This window comes from Anas acuta, chromosome 13 (genome assembly GCF_963932015.1).
Source record: "Anas acuta chromosome 13, bAnaAcu1.1, whole genome shotgun sequence".
Classification (NCBI taxonomy): domain Eukaryota; kingdom Metazoa; phylum Chordata; class Aves; order Anseriformes; family Anatidae; genus Anas; species Anas acuta.
The window spans coordinates 4,565,943-4,579,671 of record NC_088991.1 but is presented as its reverse complement, the minus strand read 5'-3'; the positions used below and the strand labels follow the sequence as shown (position 1 = coordinate 4,579,671).

Genomic DNA, 13,729 nt, shown 5'->3' with positions numbered 1-13,729 from the left:
CGGGAACTCCAACATTGTTTTTAAAAGACAGAGTATTGTGTAGGTGTCGGAATTCAGAAGAGGCAAAACAAAAGCGGATGGAAAAAGGCAGCTGTGATGATTTAACTCTCCGAACACCTTCAGCCGTTTCCCTTCCTGTGCCCCACCAACCGGACCTTGCTCTTCTCTCTTGGCTGCTGCTACGGGGAGCAATCCTGTCTTCCCTGACCCTCTCCGGCGTGTTTTCCCTCTGGCCGCCCCATCCTGCCCACACCCGGCTTACCGCACCTCACCGCCTCCTGCCTGCCGCTGCCAAGCCGAAGCCCAGCTCCCCACACGCCGTACCCGTTCCTTCTTGCACCAGCCCTGGCTCGAGGGAGAAGGCAGGGACTGGTGCCACCAGAAGGACTCGTGGCAGAGCTGACGGTCTGCAAAGGAGGGGAAGTTTCTGGTGGGTGACATGCAGGTCAATGGTTGGATGCTGCCTCAGCAGGCAGGAGCCAGCCTTTCCCAAACAGCCATTTCTGGCATCACAAGACCCTTATCGTTTATATGGTTCTCATGAGCTTAATTGGGTGCTTTGGTGCTTCACCCGGCCAAACCCAAGTGGGATCTTGCTGCACAGAGCCTACAGCCTCCATCCCTCATGTTCTGTCTGAGGGAACCTCTAAACACAGCAGTCCAATGACATGTCTACGTCTGCTGAGTACTTCTGCCAACTCCAACTGAACACAACACCACAAGCTACATCACTAAAAAAAAAAAAAAAGTCATTTAAAATCCTGATTGTTTTTCATTATGATGGCAGAGTTTCTATATATTAGTGGGAGTCCTGTCGAAACACAGGCAAACCAGAGAAAGAGGCTGAAGATAGTGAGGAACTTCAGATGCTTCACAATCCAATTACTCCTGGTCCGATGCACTGACAGTTCTGTATTCCTGCTTTTGAGGCAGACAAATGAAGAGAAGGTAGCGTTACATAGAACAGGTCAACCTTACCTAAATATCACTTATCTGCTAGATGATGCAGTCCCTTTAAATTCAATGAAGAGTTTGAACAGAGCAAAAATATTGTCAGACTTTTTCCTCAAAGGCTAAAATATTTCTAGGCCAAATCAATAAACTAATTGACCTCTGTTAAGGTAAGGAACTAGGATTCATATTTTAGGTAGAAATAACTGGTAGTCACTGAAAGCCACTTACAATGCTTGAGACTAGGTATGGTTGAAGCAACTGAACTTGTGCAGCAACCACCACCTAGTTCTGATAAAAAATGTTCTCTATCTTATTTATTTGTCTGAAATATGTAATGAGCCTGTTTGGCAGTTACTTTCTCTTTACAGAAAGAAAGCAATCGTTCATCACAGCTGAGCTGACAGCAGAACAGTGACACGACACTTCTGACTTAAAGATAATAGAGAGACAAGCAGGTACCAATATGCAAAAGGAGTGAGAAAACCCTAGAAGGCAGAATGCCAGATTCAGGCTGATGTAAATGTATCCTTCTGCATGACTCCTTTTATCTCAGCCTTTACATCTTGGCTGCCTTTACAACAATAAATGCAGCTCCGCCTTCCCGTCATCATCATATAGTTAAATCGATGTACCAGCTTGATTGTATCAGGGGAGTTCTGCCAGAAGAGGAAAACTGGGAAGAGATGTTCTGAATGTGAAAATAATTAGCACAGTTTTATATAATAAATTAAATGACTATAGCTCTTGAAAGTCACAGTTAAAAGGTGACCTAGCAAAAATTCTAAGCACTCAGAGGGAGTAAAATTTTACTTGCAAGAACACTGAAGGGCAAGAAAGTTTATATCACTCTGTTTTAATCACACTGCTTAAAACACAACAGGTAACTGGCGCTGTATCATAAACAAATGCTTCTGGCATAAACACATCTTATTGTACGGTGCATGTGCTTCTCGCCAGTTCAAGGCAGGCAGAATATATTGCCACTGAATATCTATTTAATTCAATTATTGTAACCATATTAAAGTGTCTCTTACATTTACAAGAAGTATTTTATCTTCAGTACTGATGCACAGGAAAGAAGGGGAGATACTGTGTTACCCCAGAAAGGTGCGTTACAACTTGCTTTCAGATATCATCATAGTGATACTTAGAAATAAAAAGACATATCACAAGTTTCTGACATGAATATTAATCACTACAGAAATCCCAATAGCACGGATAAAGGGTTCAATTATTTAGTTAAATGCAGTTTCTGGTATTATCTTGTGGTTGGCTTGGTTTGGAATCAAATTCACGTTTCAAACTAAAAAACCCTTAAGTGCAAAGGTTGACATGTTTACCCATCTCTTTCAGCCAGTAATTTACGTTTTCTCAGTATAAGGGCCAGAGTGGAAACAAGTTCTCTGATTTTTTCAGACTTCATTTAAAAGCAGGAAACATCGTGCAATATTTGTAGGCAGCTCAGTAATATTTAGCAGAACTGCCAGCTTCCACCATTGCATTAAAATCCTGGAAAAAAATTAGGAAGAAATTGCACTTATGCATCATATGATTGCGTGTGCTCAGGTATAACAATCAGGTATGGGCATAGCTCACACTAACATTTATTAAGAGACTGTCAGTGTAACCAGACTATGGAGAGAGAGGTTCAAATAAAAACTTAATCCAAACTTGTGGTATTTCAGTTTTGAATTTTTCATTCCCTTAGGGGTGAGGCTGAAGGATATGGAATCTGGATCTAGTTCCTAATTTTGTGGCTTGGTCTCTTTTCCAGTTCCCGCAGAAACATGTTCATCAAGATCTCCTGACATTTCTCTGCATTTTTTTTTTTATTTCTTTCAATGATAATTTGAAGCAAGCCCTGCCCTTTTCCACATAACCTTGTGCTTTTTACATGACTGCAGCATGTAAACACTAAAAAATGCAAGCATAGCAACTCTGTGAAATACATAGAAACAGATTCGAACAGACCAGCCTTTTCCACATTTTTATAGGAGCTGCACAGACCTGGGAACACAGATGCAAAGCAAAGCAGAGTTGCACATAAACCAGAGCCCCGGATAAACAGACTGGCTGTGACTGCGTGGACTGACATAGATGAAGGAATACGAAATTTTGGTCCTGGCCTGCCACTGAATCATTTCACTGCAGTGGGTGTGTTGTAATGCCATGTATTATCATTACAAATGCTTGCCTTGGGAACACAGGTAAAAGCTTCAAAGCAATGGGTAGTTTGACTGACTTAAAAGATTAAACAGTGCTTTAAAAATTGTCCAAATAAATGGAAAATAGGGACTAAAAAATAGGCTCACGTCCAAAAGATGAAATCAAAGCCCTGATACCTTTTATGATTGTCTCATTGTAGCTAATAAAATTTCCATAATTATCTGAGGACACTGAAGCCTTTTATCTGCGATGAGTGACAGAGCATTGTGTGTCTTGAGTTACCAAGATAAATACAATACATGCCTGTGACAGCATCTCAAGAAACAAAAATAAACAGTGATCCAATTACAGATGAATACTAGCATAATCCCAAAATTGCTATTTCCCCTTCCTTGCTCTGCACCTTCCCAACCTCCAAATGACCACTGGGCAGCTTGCTTTCTCCTGTGTGCTTCAATAGATGGCTATTTTAGCTTCAGCAGAAAGCGGGCCCCAAAATACTTTTTTTTTTTTTTTTTTTTGGTTTAATCACTGAAAGTAGCCTCATCATTTAATCAAAAGCCTCTGCTTTAATCAGTGATCTCCTTCCACTCTAGGCTTACAAGGAACAGAAAGCATTCTTCTGTAACAAGCCTCTTTGCTCCTGAAAAATGAGGGATTGTGTAGACATTGAAGGCTGAAACTCTCCCAATTTGCCCCAAGGGATGCCAAGTGCAGCTCAGAGAAGTACAAAGGGAACCTGTTCTCATTGCTTTTCAACTGTGGCCCTACTTAAATTGCCATGGGGGTTTCACATTTCATTCTCCTAAGGTTACTGTCTCAGGCTTCTCTGTAGAAAACATTAAGGACGTAGACCCTGCTTTAAACTGACTTCCCTGGGAATAAGATTGGGCCCGTAATCTCACAGTAACTAACGACTCACATGTTTGGTATTGTCTGTATTTCATGCATGAATCAACTGGCTAGATATTCAGAAAGAACTCCTAATTTAATCTGTTCATATATACACACAAACACACGCACGGCACACACAGGGAATGGAAAGAAGGTAAGATAAAATAAAAGCAGTGCTTTGTACTTCACAGAGACTTCACAACTGAAAAATTCACATTCTTTTTAGACATTTGATTAAAAATCTCTCTCCAATCTTAGTGGCACAAGCCAGTAATAGATATTATGCAGGAGGATCATTTGATCTACTGTTGAAATGCTGCCACCGCAGAGTGGAACACAGCATCTGTTTTACACATTATAATGGTTTGGGACATGAAATGAAAGTTCTTATAGCCACCTGAAGCTGTAAAGGAAAATGTAGGTAAAAGGAATTTTAATTAGCTGAATCACTGCAGCAAGAGCCCTGGGAATGCCAATGAATAAAGCAGGTAAGGGCCTATTGCTAATGTTTTGACTCTTCTGACAAGCCCCTAAATCATTTTATATTGCCTCTAAAAGATGTTCTCACTTACCTCAGCTTAAATCAAGACTAAGTCCACTAAAGTTGCAGAATTATGCCAGATTTAAACAGGGGCAACGACAGCAGCACTGCATCTGGCAAGTGCAGCACATATTACAGCTATCAGCTGCATCCCAACTGCAGTTAAGGCACCCCGGCGCCGCACTGCACTCTCCTACAGCCGGTGCAGCACGAAATATAAAACAGAAAGACAATTCCAGCCCAGGGAGCAACATCAATTTCAGGGTAGGTTTGCACAGACAGGTGCAGGCAGAGGAGAGCTCCCCAGGCCTGTGTGGCTCTGTGGGCAGGCAGCCATGCTGCCTGGGCTGCAGCCAGCCCCGAGGCTGGGCAGAGCTCACATCTGCATCGCCCAGCCCGAGGGTTTTGTGGGTGCCCATGTTTGCTGACAGTGGTTAAGAACTGAAGCACAAGGGTACTGTTTATCAACTTACATTAATTGCAGCTCTGAAGGATGATGGCCTGAATGAATTATGAGGCCTTTTCTGTTTTCTTTGCAGAAGCCTATTTGAGTCTGTGAAAGAGAAAGAAAAAAAAGAGTACTGATTTTCAAGTGTGGGTAAAGTGCACATACTCTCGTCTCCCCTCCTCACCTCCTCCTCTTTCAGACCCACTCCTTCTCCCCCTGAACATCCAGATCCCCTAACAGATCCCGAAACTCCAGCTGGAAATGGCTGCTGCTTACAGCATGCAAGAAGATGAAGAAAAACTTATACCACAGCCCGCTCTGTCACAGTGAGAAGACAATAAATTGTGCATGGGGTGATCTGAGAAGTGTAATATGGTTTCCAACAAATTCAGCTAGATCCCCGGGTTCTCACTGGCACTAGCAATGTGCAATAGCCAAATAAACAGAATATTGCCGACACGTCCTCTCACCCAGCAGATGTGCAGTTCTTGCTCTTAGTGCTGGTGAAGATACAATATAATACATGTGCAGAAGATGACTACAATTTAATTTACACCAGTTGTACTAGAGAAACATAAGCCATCACACAGAGCTGAAATCATGCGGATGGTGCCATCTGTATGTAATTGTTAGGGTTACGTTTTCCATTACATTTTCTTCTGGAGGAAGGCGAGGATATACAACTGGGTAGCAATCATAACAATCAGGCCTTACAAAATATCAGTCAGAAATCACACTTTCGTTTGCTAAAGGGGTGATTTGCATTTCATTCTGACACATACAAATGGTCTATTTCTAAACAATGTCACAGAAAATTATATGAAATTAAATTTTTATTCCAAATATTGTAAAGCAATAGGCCAAACAGATGGACAGGTATGGCATTACTTCATCTGTGGCATGCTAAGCTTGGCTAAGGGCCTACACAGCACAAATGTTTCAGCAGTCCTTAGGGGTTAACAGGCATTACATCCAGTGAGGCCCAGAAATTAAAAGATCTGGCAATTGTTGCTTTTTCTTTTAACCCTGGAAGAGGCTGCTAGAACTGGGAAAGCAGCTAAGATTAATCAGCTTGCCATTTTTAAAGGAAAACTTGAGCAGATTTAATTGAGACAACTGTAAAACAAACCAGAATACGTTAAGCCTGAAGTTATTTAATTTGTTGCATTCGTTTTCTTGGAAAGTGAGTATGTAACAAAACCCCAAGTAATCCTCATAGATCTAAGAATATTTTGGGGTATATGGAAAAAAGATAACAAACAGAGTAACATAATTTGGGGAATGCTTAAAATTAAGCAATCCCACTGGTTACTCACATGCTTAAAATTAAGTGTGTGTGCAAAGCCTGGCAGACAGTCCCACAGACTCAGATAAATACGCAAAGCTTCAGACAGGCGGATCCTTCTCTGCCAAGCCTTATCCTGCATCTTTCTAATGGAATCACTAATAGTTTACAACTAGGAGCTGAGGGTATACCGTCTTCCTCTGCCCACCCTGTGTGTGCCCTTGGTCAGCTCCCTCCCTGCGACACACCTGGCTGCAGGGCTGAGCCCTGAGCCCCAGCAGGGATAAGAGGGGATGGGGAAGCCTGGCACTAAGCAGGCTGTTTGAGTGGAGATCACAGGATGCTACCTTGAGGCACCAATTCCCTTGGGTCTTGCAAGGACTAACCAGGGACAGAGTATTTTCCTTTCAGAGCCCACGATGGCATCAGCTGCTGCAGGGAGTCCTACACAGGGCACTGTAGCTGGAGAGAGAGAAACATCTTTGATTCGAAACACACTTTTGCTGTGTATATTTATCTAACAGTTCTGAGTTATGCCAACAGAGCCAATTATTTGACATTCCCTTCCAAAGTTTGCCCAGGTTTTGTGAGGACAACTTTTTTTTTTTTTTTTTTTTTTTAATCCTGTGAAACCTCAGATTTGCATATACTATTTGCATTCCTAGCCAGAAAAGAAGAAAGGGGATAACCGGCCAACTGCACGAAGCATGCACTGCAAAATGGTCTGTGCCATTTCACATCGACACTTGGACAGTCCAGAACAGGGATTAATTTCTTTGAAACTTTGACCCTTAGCAATCCCCTATGGATCTGGAAGTACAAACACTGTGGGAAAGAGAAGTTCTGCAAAGCACTTGCTAGTCCAAAATGACAACATACCTGTCGGAATAAGGCCCTCCTCTGACATCTTTCAAGATGAGCACTGCAGCCAATATGCACTTTTACCAAGAAATAGCTAGAAAAACCTACGTTAAACAGTTTTACCAGCATTCACCCATCCATCATTCTGTGGAACAAAACCTCTGGCAAAACTGCTGCAGCCCAAGACTTTGATGGATAGGGACTGGATGCCCTTCCAGGGAAATCAAAGAACTTCAGCTTAATTGTTTTAACTGTTAAAAGCGGCGGTTTTAACAATGATGCTTGTGAGATGCTACAGAAAAAATAGATTTTGTTATAGTTAAGTTACAAGGTTTTAAAAACCCTTCTAGGCCTGTACATATACATTAAATAAAATTCAGGTCCACAGAATGCGAGGGTTAAGCTTCTGTCCCCTTCATATTAAAGTGTTAAATGTTTCCAGAGAGGCTGGAACTATGACTGGGCAGTGCATACTTAAAGCTAACTGGCAAAGAAGTGTTGCTTTAGGCTTAGAAGCGCTGTCTTTTCACTTCTGGGGCCTGGGTCTGTTCCAGCTTAATCCAACTACAAATTGTTGTCTTGAAAAGCCTGCAGCTTCTTTTCAATGCTTCCCACCCCTCTGCCTTGTAGAGTATAATTACCCAGCAATTAACATTCTTGTTTACCAGTGGTGATTTCTGAGTTGTGTCAGTACGTGTGTGTTTATGTAAGAGACAGAGCCTTTATTAAAAGCTACATGAACTGACCCAAAGCTCTTGGGAAGGATAAGACAAATTGGTGAAGAAAACTGAAAGATCTTAATGATCCAAAGGGGAGTTGAGTATTAAGACAAAACACAAAAATAAAATATCTAATTTGTTTTTGCTTCGTTTCTTTGAAAGACCTACCACAGAGTTGTTTCCCCTACCTGATGTAAATCATTGCTTCTGCAACATCCAGTCATTCAAAGGCTGTTGTGTTAGAATAGCTGCAGGATGATAAAGTACTCTGGAGATAAGTTTACAGAAAGAGAAATTAGACCTATCCTGCCAGAATAGTGACTCAGCCTAATGTGCTAGTTTATGGGCTGCCCTGGCCTTGAAAATCACGGTTCAAGGCTTGGCAGCGAGGTCCAGGTGAACATCGTGTCCTTCACGTGGAGCATCGAGTTTCTGGAGCTTTGGCTGCCTGGCACACATGCTCAGAGAGAGGTGCTACTGCACGCTCAATTACACGGTCTCACTGCCTGAAGCAGCAAACCCCATCTGCTGAGTTTCCGTGCAGCGAGGGGCATTCATTCAGTAGCAGAAAAGGCCCTTCAGAAATAAACGCAGACTTTAACGAGATGCAAGGTTTTCCAGGAGTGTTATGCTCCAGTCTGCAAGAGGACCTGAGAAAGCACAGGGCCACTGCCGGATGGGATGCAGTGCAGGATGAGGCCGTCTCTAACACATACCAAGCTTAAAAGAAGCGGGCTATCTGCATGAGTCTCTGCTCCAGAGACAACCAGGATAACGTGATGAGGGTGCTGGGATGAATCCCAGAGGAACTGACCGGTGGCTGCTTGGCATTCTGAGCCCGCTGAGGAAGTCTGGCCGTAACCTCTCGTTGGGAACCAGCGAAACATTTGCACATGCTGGTGAAAGGCCAGATGCTGTGGCACACAAAGCAGTTCTGTTGATGCTGGTGGCACGCTTGCAAACCTGTGTTCCCACTGTGAGCACTGGTTCATCTATTTTCTGTCGTCTAAGACACTCAGATGTGCCCTCTGCTCATAGTTCAGCATCAGCTGCATGCTGGTATGGCCACTTCTCTGTCAGGAGGAGAAACAGATAGTGACAGAAGCAAATTCTCAAATGAACGAGTAGAAGGTGAAGTAGGAACATGTACTCTTTTCTGCTTTTCCACTTTATATCTGCCATTTATTGAAACTCCTCATATCACACTGCTTGTCTTTCAAATAACGAACTGAAAGGTTAATGAAACCATTTTAAGAACATGGTGATAATTTGACTTCTGTAAGAGTTTCTAACTTCATTTCTCTTTTTCCTTTCTGTAGAATCTCAGTGACTGAGAGCCCAGTGCTCAATGATGACTGAAGAAAGAGGGATTGAATTCAGTAACGTATGAGTGAAGACAGCACACGTAGTACCTGGAATTAGTGTCAGCTCCACATAGCCCAGGTCCAGGTACCTGAGAAAGCATTCTGCAGCTCTCCCGTGGAGCTACATTACCCTCACTGCATTTTCAATAAGTAGTATAACATTAAGCATGTGTAGCAGTCTGAAAGAAATGCTGAGCTCTGACAACATCCCACTCTTGCAAGAAGAAAGTACCACTGATATGAATGGAGTTAAAAGAGCAATGATGGAAGAACTTTTGCAGCTTGCTAGCCAGTTCAAAGGAGCTGTTTGATGCTTGTTTGCTGGCTTTGGCCGAATAAAAGCAACCTGGTATCAACCTGCATTCTTCCCACTAGCAGTTCCTCCCCTTTCTACAGTTGACTTTGCAAGCGTTGTTGCAAATGGAACATGTAAGGGTATTTATCAGAAGGACATTTCCTTTGTTTTACTCCTGCTGGATGTAGGGGCACACAGAAATTCATTCATATCTTCCAGTGCCTGGCATCCAGTAGCTATTTTGACTCTTTCCTCTAAAAAGATAGGCAACGTGCCTGTAAAATGTACTCAATGTAACCTCGCTGTAATAAACAGTGTGTCACCACCAGCTACCAGCAGCTGCAGAGCACCGCAGTGACACTGCAGTGCTAGAAGGACATGAAAGTTAGTTTAGTTGCTTTATTTAAAAATCAATGCCAGCGGCAAAGCTACATTTAACAGCTACCTGTTCTTGCAGGTGGTCAGAGACTGCCCCAGACAGAGGTAACACAAGGACTGTTTCACCTCCCCACCAGGCCCTGCTGCCTTTGGGATCTGATGCCTTCAGCATCTCCCAAAAAGCTTTTCATGTTTTCCCTTAACTTCTTTCTTCCTGGAGGCCTAGGAACCCCTCTACTTCTGCCCCTACCTCTTCTGGAAAAGGAAATAATCAACTGGACTTCAATGAACTGAAGAAGCAATTTCAGTAGAAAGTCAAAGAGAAACTTGTAATTGCTCTGAGGTCTTCATTCATGCTGTTTTTCCTGTTTTCCTTCTTTTTCTCCTTGTCCACCAGTAAGGACTATTTAAACTCACCTGAGCAAAGCTCTGTAAACCCTGGCGAGGCAGCAGTGGGACGGTAACTGCCCAACCCAGGCTCCTTCAGCTGGAGTCACAGCTCAAACCAGCAGGTGCTGAACCTCCCTCTGACGACAATTAATGCCAACACGGAGCTGGTGACCTGTTTTACAATCATAGAGGACATTATCTGTAACAGCACTTATTAAATTTTCAGTATTCAAGGAAGAAAACCAATTCTGATCATTTTAATGTGTGACAAAAAAAAAAAAAAAAAGGCAAAATGAGAGAAAGAAAAAGTAATCTGTTAAAGCCTGCTTCAACACCCTTTGCTCATATTGGATATGGCTCATTTGCAGGAACACTTCAAATGCTTAAACAGTCAGACTGTAAAGCCTTTTACAAAGTTTAAATCTTTCCAAATTTTTTTTTGTGATTTTGCTACAAGTTTAGAATTAAGCTGTGCTTTATGCTGACATCGAAGAGTTACTACAGATTTACAAGTCCACAAGAATTCCTTCATCCCTTATTAATTTTACTTGTCTTAAAGCACTACCAAAGCTGAGTTCTGGGTAATAACATGTTTATCTAGAGCTTAGTTTGGGATTTGAGGCATAAGATTATTTGTTTTCAGGCATGGAGGCATAAAGAAGGCTCTGAAGACAATACGTTGCTCCACTCAGTCAGGTCATAAGCTAAGGTAATGGACTTACTAATTTTGTGCTGCGGTTTACAGTGTAGAGGAATTTAGCTGTAAGGCATTCACTGAAATAACAACAACAAAAGACAAAAGACTTGCATTTTTACATATCTGAATGCAAGTCTGCATGTAGGAAAACATTACCAAGCCAGGGAGTAGCAAACAAAAAATTTAAAACAGAAGAAGAAAAAAGCTCTAGATCTGTAGCAATATTTGGCAAGCAGAATTTGGCACTTTGGGATCAACATGCTTTTCTAGTTAAGAGTGCAAACTATACTATTTGTACCAGAGAAGGATGAATCTTCTGGATGCAGCTGGAGGGAGTAAGAATCTCTTGAGCAGCCATATGGGTTTTCAAGTCAGTGTTGAAAAAGCTTTTATCCTGTAAACTTTTCTCCCCTCTCTCCCACCCCTGCCCCTAGTTAACAAATCTTCCCTGCTCTTCATTTAATCTTAACAGAAGGAAAAACACTGGTGTCCAGTAGAGCTAACACCTTGCCCAGTGGCTGTCACCAAGGTCACTTAGCCAGCTGCAGGGTGGCAGTACATTTAAGATGCACCTGTTCCAAAAGCACAGGTTGCTATTACCTACATGAATGCAGAAACAGTACTGGTAGCAGAGCATCTTCCTCATGCAAAACCCATAAGCTCCTGCCTTCCGAAAGGTGGACAGGATCAGGATCGGATACATCCACAAAAACATTCCATGTTCCAATTCTTAAGTATCCCAAAATTGTGGTTTGGGGTTTTTGAGCTCAAGAGCGTTAAAGGTTGTAAAGAGCTCTTGCAGCTGGGGGTGGAAGATGGAACATGGGGAAATTACTGTGGTTTCGGGGCGTGGGGTGCAGGTGAATCCAACTACAAAGCAGGAAATTCAGCTGTGACTTAGTCATTATGAAACTATCGCAAATACAGATGAGGGTACGCATAAGTTTTGTGGTGAAAGCACGAAACACCCCCAGAAACAAACTGGGGAGCCAGTCCAATCATATAAAGGAAAAAACTAACAAGAATTTAATAAAATAACAATCTCAGCAGTGAAACGTCTGAGGTGTTTCATAGCTGAACGTAATGCTAAAACCACCCTTCCACAGCCTCAAGAAAAACTGTGCACTACAGCAATGATGAGAACTTGATGCAGTGTATTTTCCAAAGCACAAAGAGCCAAGAATAATATAACATCACCAAGCAGACTTCAAAGCCCAGTTCCTCCACTCACTCTTTGCTCCTGTGCATCCCGCCGATGCCAAAGCACACACGGATCGGAGGGCTCTGCTCAGCAGCTGCTCACAATGTTTGACAGATTTCCCAAACTCTTACAGCACTCGTAAAAGAAGTTTCCAATAGAGGCAGCATTTTGACCGTAGCGTTTACAAGAACCAAAGATAAAAACAAAAAAGAGATTTGTTTATTGATTGACTGACTGAATTTGCACTTGGTTCCTGGAAAAATGCATCACTGTAATAGTGCAGAGTATTATCCTGGGGGATTGCAAATACTTATAGAACTACATGGGAAGACTTCTTGCTCTAGAAAGGAGTAAAGTCATCTTGGAAACCATCTATAGATAATGACACCAGGGGCTTGTTCATTCTGTCCCTGTGTTCCCTAACAAAAAAATTATGGGGGGGGGGGGAGGCATGGAAGACAGAGCCTGGCTATAGTTTTGGTTGTTGGTGGTTGTTTTGCCTGTTTTCATAGGGGTTTATAACTTGGCCATAATCTTGTGAGCTTTTGGTTGCATGCAGAAAGGATTGATGCCAGAAAGCACATTTGCTAAACAGAAGTTTACAGGAAAAAAAAATAAAAATTAAAACCACTGATTAAAAAAAGTTAAGTGTTAGAAATAATAGAAGCCACATGAGGGGAAGAACTGGGTACTTGAAGGTACCCTGATGTTCTCCTCTCCACAGCTTTCACGTCAGTTCTGCCATGGGCTTATTTTATTCATCAGCTTCCCTTGGCTGTAAAACAGAGAAAGTGATACTAATGCTATGAAACTCTTCTGTATTTAATAGGTTAGTGTTTTTAAAATAGCTTTAAATGTATAAGCCATATATATATATATATATATGCTCTGCTGAGGTGGTTTCATTTTTAAACACCATTAGTTTAATGTGTGAAAATTTATATTGACATTTTAGAAAAAAAACACCACTGAAGGTATCAAACTTTGGAAAAATGACTAAAATCTTAGAGCATGAACCAATGTTACTAGGAACAAGCATCTGGCCTTTGTTATATCTCTAAAATCCTTTTTAAATCCTTTTTTTTTTTTTGGTGGGGGGCGTGGAACAAACGGTGCTATCAAGCACAAGACAACATTTCTGCTGGTAGATACTGTTCTTCAATTTTACTTTCAACTCTGCCTTCCAAAGTGCAATCTGGAGATGATGCATGCTCTGCAAGGGTGGTCCCTAAGCTTTCCTGTCAAATCACATTAGATAGTCCAACATTAAAACCAGTTCATGTTGCCAAAATGCATATAGATCCATCAGCACGCTTGGACAAACAGCAGTCCATGGCCTGACAGGTACTCAAGCCCTAAAATACTTTCCATTCACATCAAGAGGACAAGAGAACAAGATCAGATCCAAATGAGATGCTTTTGCACATGCCTTGAAAACCACCGACCATGCTTTCCTACAACTTGGTCCACAAGAATACAGTACTTGGATGTCCTCAACTCGCTGACCGTGTTCTTTCCATAATAGATGTAATCTCT

The 13,729-nt window shown here is 42.0% G+C and overlaps 1 long non-coding RNA gene across 4 annotated transcripts in view; it reads right to left on the bottom strand.

The window, feature by feature from the left end:
* Positions 1-345: 345 nt before the first annotated feature.
* The window catches only part of LOC137863637 (uncharacterized), a 103,882-nt gene continuing 90,498 nt past the window's right edge, over positions 346-13,729 (bottom strand). Inside the window, exons 5-7 of one of the 4 annotated variants that reach the window (XR_011101010.1) lie at positions 10,323-10,467; positions 5,029-5,108; positions 346-921 (exon numbers count right to left, since the gene is read on the bottom strand). This is a non-coding gene — a long non-coding RNA (uncharacterized lncRNA). Of the gene's footprint in view, positions 922-1,781; positions 2,464-5,028; positions 5,109-5,591; positions 6,751-10,322; positions 10,468-13,729 lie in introns of those variants that run through there. The other 3 variants (XR_011101011.1, XR_011101009.1, XR_011101012.1) reach the window with 3 other exon arrangements.